We start from the raw sequence: 6,451 nt of genomic DNA on the forward strand, positions 1-6,451 counted from the left end.
CACTTTAGATAAGCCAGTCCTGTTCTGACCTGGGCCTGTGGAGTTCTGGCCACACACTGCACACCCAGGGGGTGTGGAGGTGGGGAGCAGAGGCCAACCACTTCTGAGTTAGAGATCTGCTCTCGTTGGCTGCTGTGTCCCACAGGAAAGCACATTCTAACGCTCTTCCTGTGCCTACGATTTGCGGCTGAGAAGCTAATGAATGACTGAATCCTACCATTCGCCTACAACACCCAAATCCCAAATCTGATCTTGGAGAATTACATCTTGAATGTGATTTGTGCAGATCCATATCCTGACCCTGTCTGCAGTGTGGCCTGGCGTGGCAGGGTTAGGAGTGGAAACTGTTGAAGGGCTATGGATGCCAACGATGGTCAGGCGAGGTCCCCTCCCTGTGTGCTGCTTCTCATGTTAAATATCTGCACGCTGCCCGGGTTTTTTGTTTTTTTATAGGCAAACTGTGAGATGACTTCCATACTGTGAAGGAAAGCAGAGGCAGACTCCAAGCCCAGAAGAAGTCTCTACACTAAAAGAACTTTTATCATGAGCTTGTCTGGAAGCCAGAGACAGGCTGCCAGAGCAAGCTGCAGGCGGTGACTGGAGGCTTGGAGGATGTTTCCCTTGAAGTCTGGTGGTCAGTTCCTGCCACTTGTGGTAATGAACCCATCTTGTCCCACCAAAGGGTAAAGCTATTATTTAGAAGGGAGAGGCCCATTTTAAAATTCTGTGTTAACTGATATATATGACAGAAACTTTTATGTTGCAGGAATGAGGGCAATTTGTTTAATGTCAGGTTTGCCTCCTCCCTTTAGAACCGTAATTTTAAAAGAGCTGTTTCCCCCCATTAATACTGTGAATCGAACCCAGGGCCTGCAGCCTGCAGACAAGCACTACTGTAACAGCTTTTAGTGAAACAAGTTAGTGTACTACAAAGTGGGCTGGCCACTCCCTACCTGCCTCCCCCAGGTTTCCCAGTCATGTAGGTCTGTCTTCGACCTGGATGAGGTACAGGGCAAGGGGTGACCATGGCAGCTGCCGTGTGCACAGCCAAGTGTGGGGCCTTCACTCTGTCCTCACAGCCCTCAGCCTAGTGGGAAAACAGTGTGGCAGGATGTGGGGGCCCAAATTCCTCAGGACCAGAGACTCTGAGCTTGCTTTACCCAGCAGGGCTGCATAATGGGATGATTTGATCATGGGCGTGGTTACCAGGTGTTTAGAAGGGTCTACACTTGGCTGTACAGTGTGCTTTGATCCTGCAAGGGGGAGGTCTTTTGCCTCTCCCCTTGGCAATGTTTAAAAAGCCCCTTTGAATAAACCTAGGCAGCTGGGTATTGCAGGGCCCTCCTGAAGCTATGCTGTGTCTCTGTCTTTCTTCTCATCGTCTAGGTCTATCTTTCTACCTAATTTCCTCATTCCTCTCTCCTCCACCAAGAACCCTGCAAAAGGTGGGAGCAGGTCAGAGCTGGACTCCCACAGGGGGAAAGAAAGGAAAAAGCATAAGGGCCATGAAGAAAAAAGTCAGATCGTGTGCTGCAAAATCCCGTGGAGGATCATCAAAAGTGAGCATAAGATGGGGAGGATGCGGATCAAGGGTGGGGTTGTGGGAAATGGAGGCATGTTTGAAGAAGGGTGAGTCATTCAGCTGGGTTGGAAAGTCAGAGGAGAGGGGTGGGGGAAGGGGAAGTCTAGGGAGAAGAGAGAAGCCATGCTGTGGCTGAGAAAGGGCTAGAGGCTCAGAGTCACTGAGATACAGCAGATGCGTGGGGGTGTGGCTGCCTAGGTGAGGATGTGGTTCTCAGCTGAGGCTGCACATTAGAATCGCCTGAGAACTTCAAAATAAAACAAAACTGGACAGTTGCCACACAAGGACAAATGCCACATGTTGTCAGTTACATATCAGGGCTGAACTATGGATCTCACAGAAATATCGAGCAGAAGTGTAGCTCCCAGAAGCTGGGAGGATGGCTGATAGGTCCAGAGATGGAGGTGGGTAGGAGAGGTGACTCCTAATGCTCTATGACACAGCAGGGTAGCTTGCTAGCTAGCAGAGATGTTCTTTCATGTTACTAACTGTACTAGTCAGATCTGTTGAGACAGAATGACCTATGTCAATAAAATCAACCTTGGATCAGGGGGGTGGAGCCAACAACTAGCTGATAGGAGTTAGCCATAGAGAATACGGAGGAGCTAGGAATGCAGACAGAGAGACGCACAGGAAGGAGTAGGGAGGGGCTTGGAGTTGCTTGGTCTTTTTGGTTTGGGATGGCTAAAGAGATGCATTCTTGGTGGGTCTCTGGCCAAAAAGGAAGGTCAGCTTGGCCTCTCTGATCTAGCAGGTTTTCACCCCAGCATCTGACTCCCAAGTCTTTATTGGTAAATAGAATGACAGAGACTTAGTTTAAAACAACAGACCCGGTACTAGCAATAAGGAAGAGAGGATTTATTTGGGCTCCTGTTTTCAGGGGTCTCAGTCCAGAGCCTTTGACTTGTGAGTCTGAGCCCACAATAAGGCAGAACATCATGTGGCAGTGATGGGAACACGTGGCAGAGGTCACTCACCTCAGGGCAGACAGGATGCAGAGAGTGAGACGGGCTGGAGACCAGGTACAACTTTAAATCATGTCTCTAGGGACCTACTTCCTCCAGCTTGACCCCGCCTCCTAAGTTCCACAACCAGCTGTTCCATGTGTGAGCCTTTGGGGACGGAGGTTCATATTCAACCCACAACACCAAGAAATGATTCATATTCTACCTTATATATAAGCTGGCCGGCCTCATTCCTCATCTGATACCACACTTTGTGTGCATGTCCTGAACTATCACACTCCATCCATTGAGTGTGCACGACTGTAGCATGAATCTTAAAAGAACTTATTAATTAAAACAAACCCGGAGCCAGGTATTGGGGTGAATGCTGGAAGATCAGAGAAGCAGAACAAGCCACAGCTACCTCACCTTGCCAATTCCTCAGCTGATCCTATTTTCTCAGACTGGAAACCTCTGAGTCCTTATCCAGGTGGATCTCAGCTGAACTGCTGCTCAAAAGCCTAAAAGTTTAACCAGCCTAATTCCTGGTCCTCATGCCTTATATACCTTTCCGCCATCACTTCCTGGGATTAAAGGTGTGAGTCACCATGCCTGGCTGTTTCAGTGTGGCCTTGAACTCACAGAGATCCAGAGGGTTTTCTGCCTCCAGAAGACTAGGATTAAAGGTGTGAGTGCCACCGTTTTCTAGCCTCTGTATCTAGTGGCTGTTCTGTTCTTTGACCTCAGATAAGTTTACTAGGGTGCACAATATTTTGGGGAACACAATGACACCACACACAGCTTGGTTCTTAAAGATTTTAGTTTGGTTGGTCTGGGGTACGGCCTAGGTGCCGGGTGTATAAGAACTCCCCGTGATCAGTGACTCCGAAATAAAGCCAGGGTCAAGCAGTACAGGCTTAGGAAAGATTTTGATTCAGAGGATGGGTCTTCTTGAGAATGTGCAAGGGATGCTAGCATTCTGGGCCGTGGACCATCTTTGTGATAGCGATGAGTCTATGGCCTGCAGGCTGCAATCTAACTGCTTCTGGGAGGACAGAACAAGAAGACCTTTGACCTCCTTCACTGGGCCGATCTTGGGATGCTGGCATCAGCCGAGAGAGGACTGCTTCAGTCCCCTGTACTTTCGGTACTTACGGACAAATGGAGGCTCTAAAATAGCTTCGGAGGATGTACGCAGACCTTACCAGAATCCGTTTCCAGGTCCTTGGAGTGCATGCTAAGAGCGCCCCTCCTCTCCTCTGGCACTTCTTCCCCATTTTCCTCCTCACCTTAACAAAGTAAGACTTCCCTGTAACAACCGTGCCAGGCACTGTGCCAGAGCCTCAGGCAAGGGCAGGGAGACAGCACAGGCTCCAGGATCCGCAGCAGAAGCAGGCAAAGTGTGCACCTGGTGCAGTCCAGGCCGTCTCTAGCAAAACAGACTTGTCTTTCTCCCCAGAATTAGACTCTTTAAATGAGACAGTTGTCAGGAAGGCAGGTAGTAACATGCTCCTTTGAATTATGGAAGTCATGCTTCTTTTACCTAAAGAAGTCTGGGCCGGTGTGACAGCAAGGGCGGCTGTCACAGTGAGATCCCTCAGTAGTGGCCACATAGATCCAGCTGTGTGAACCAGCTCTTATGCAAAGCCTTGCACGTGTAGCTCATCCAGCCTTTCCAACAGCCTGTTCCATTATTCATTCCATTATTTCCAATTACAGAGAATATTCATGTACAAGAGATTAATAATTTGCCCATGACAGAGTAGATGCAGTTGAAATAGGGCAGAGGTTTTTTTCATAAATTATGTTAACTAAATTTACACTTCCAATATTTTGACAAAAAGTAAAGTTTGTACATATTCAATATAATGCTCTGGCATTTTAGGTAATTGTTTAAATATATAATATAAACCTTTATAAGTTTTTAAATGTACAATAAGGTCAATTCTTTGAGGAGGTTTATAAGCAATATATTTGAAGATCACTGACTTTGAGCCAAACAGCCCCAGCTAAGACTCTTGGCTCAGTCCCTATGCTGTGCTGGCCAAGCCCCACCCTTTCTGAGACTCAGCCCTCATCTGTAAAAATGAAGACAAGTGTCTCTTTTCAGCAAGGTTGTTGGAAAGATCAGATGAGATATCCCAAGAAGCGGCCTGGCTTGTAGCCCACTCTGCTGAATAGTAAGAATCATTAACATAGTTGGCATCTTGGAAACCTTCCTGGCATGGGAGGAGGGTCCATTTAAGTGAGCATCCCCCCCTTTGCTAAGAGCAATGGTTCCCACATTTGTTCCCATGGAAATCTCATGTGGAATGGGAATATGATGCAGCTAGGCTCCATGTTCCCATTGTCTTCCCTTTTCAAACTTTCTCAAAGAAAATCTCAAGACATGCCTTCTCCGAGAAGCTTCCCTGAAGTCGGTAGGACCACAGTGGCCTTTCAGACCCATCATGCTAGGAGCTTCATAAACAAATAATGGGCTGATGATGAATTCTGGGAATAGGGTAATAAATGAGCCAGGCATTTCTCCCACCCTCACCAAACTGGTGATCCAGTAAGGAGAACAGGAATCCACTGGTTGGCATGGTGACAGTGGACCATCAGGGCCAGTGGAAGAAGCCCAGAGAAGGTACCTACCAGGTTAAAGTCACCAACAAGAGTGTCCTAGAGAAAAATTGTCTCAACTAAAATGTAGGGGGCAATCGGAAGGCACGCTGGATTCTGAGAACTGAGATTTCCTTAACATTAGCTGTGGAGATAAATGTTTATGGGTCTTGAACTTGATGTCACTCATTTCCTTGCCCTCCTAGACAATGGCATATACTTGGCAAACATAAAGAATCTCTCCTCTAAGTTTTGTGTTTACAGTTCTAGTTGCTCAATTATGCAACACCACAGCTAACAGGCAGTAAGTGTTACTAAGCTTAAGAGGAAGGGAGGCCTCTTGGAAATTCTTGTGCTGTGTCTTCTCTGGGGCTGGGCAGCACTTCATGAAACCCAGTCTAGCCAGACAGGGCCTACCAGAATCCCACCTGTTGGATCCTAAGGCATGAATCCCTAAGAGGCAATATTCTGATGTTCACACGTGACTCCAAAATCAGGATTTACCTGGGAGCACTTGGGCAAAGGAGTGTATGCCCACTGATCCCCCGGCTGGGGCTTTGGGCCAATAATGGTGAATGGTAATGCTGTGACTTGTCTCAGCCTGCATCTGCTGTCCCAGACCAGAGAAAAGCAGAGTCATCAGTGGGGATGAGAGGGCAGGATGGTCTGTTCACACTCGCTTGTTCTTAGCAAGTCAGATCCAGTCACTCAGCTGACAGCCTCAGCTTGTCTTGTTGCCCCAAAGTGACCTTTGCCAAACCCCCACCCTCACCCCAGCTCACACCCTTCATGCTGTTCTGTTCAAGCCCACAAAATTCACAGACTCAGGGAAATAAGCCCTGTTCACCAACAAACCAAAGCCAGCTGGGACTGGATATTCTTTTTAAGACCCAAAATGAAGACCTTCTGGGATACTTCAGAATCTTCGATTTGTGGGATGTTCCTGGAAAGCTTCTTGTGTTCCCAAGAGCATGAAGCTGATTCTCACACTGCCAAACCATCCCAATCTTATGGTTGGCTCCAGAGGGTTGGTGGTGCCATCCCGGCAGCCTAACTCCTGACCCCTCTGCTGAAGAAGGCCACACTTAAGGCAGATCAAGCTGTGTGTTTTCCAGTTGCCCACCTTCAGTGCTGATTTTCCTGTGGTTATGCCAAAAGAAGTTGCCCAGTGAGTGAAAACACAGAGGAGACTCTGAAGTCCATGGGAAAAGCAAAGCACAATGTAGGAAGCCAGACTCAGCTAATCGGCCTCAAAACTTTGACCCACACGTGAAGGGTTTGGTTCATAGACCAAGGTGCTCAAGGCTTACCTTGCCCCAGA

At 47.9% G+C, this 6,451-nt stretch overlaps 1 long non-coding RNA gene across 1 annotated transcript; it reads left to right on the plus strand.

The window, feature by feature from the left end:
- The first annotated feature begins 449 nt into the window (after positions 1-449).
- On the plus strand, positions 450-3,151 carry LOC121829637 (uncharacterized). The gene is made up of 3 exons (XR_006072699.2): positions 450-634; positions 1,387-1,559; positions 2,630-3,151. It is a non-coding gene; the product is annotated as an uncharacterized LOC121829637 (long non-coding RNA).
- Positions 3,152-6,451: the final 3,300 nt, after the last annotated feature.

Source organism: Peromyscus maniculatus, chromosome 5, assembly GCF_049852395.1.
Source record: "Peromyscus maniculatus bairdii isolate BWxNUB_F1_BW_parent chromosome 5, HU_Pman_BW_mat_3.1, whole genome shotgun sequence".
NCBI lineage: Eukaryota > Metazoa > Chordata > Mammalia > Rodentia > Cricetidae > Peromyscus > Peromyscus maniculatus.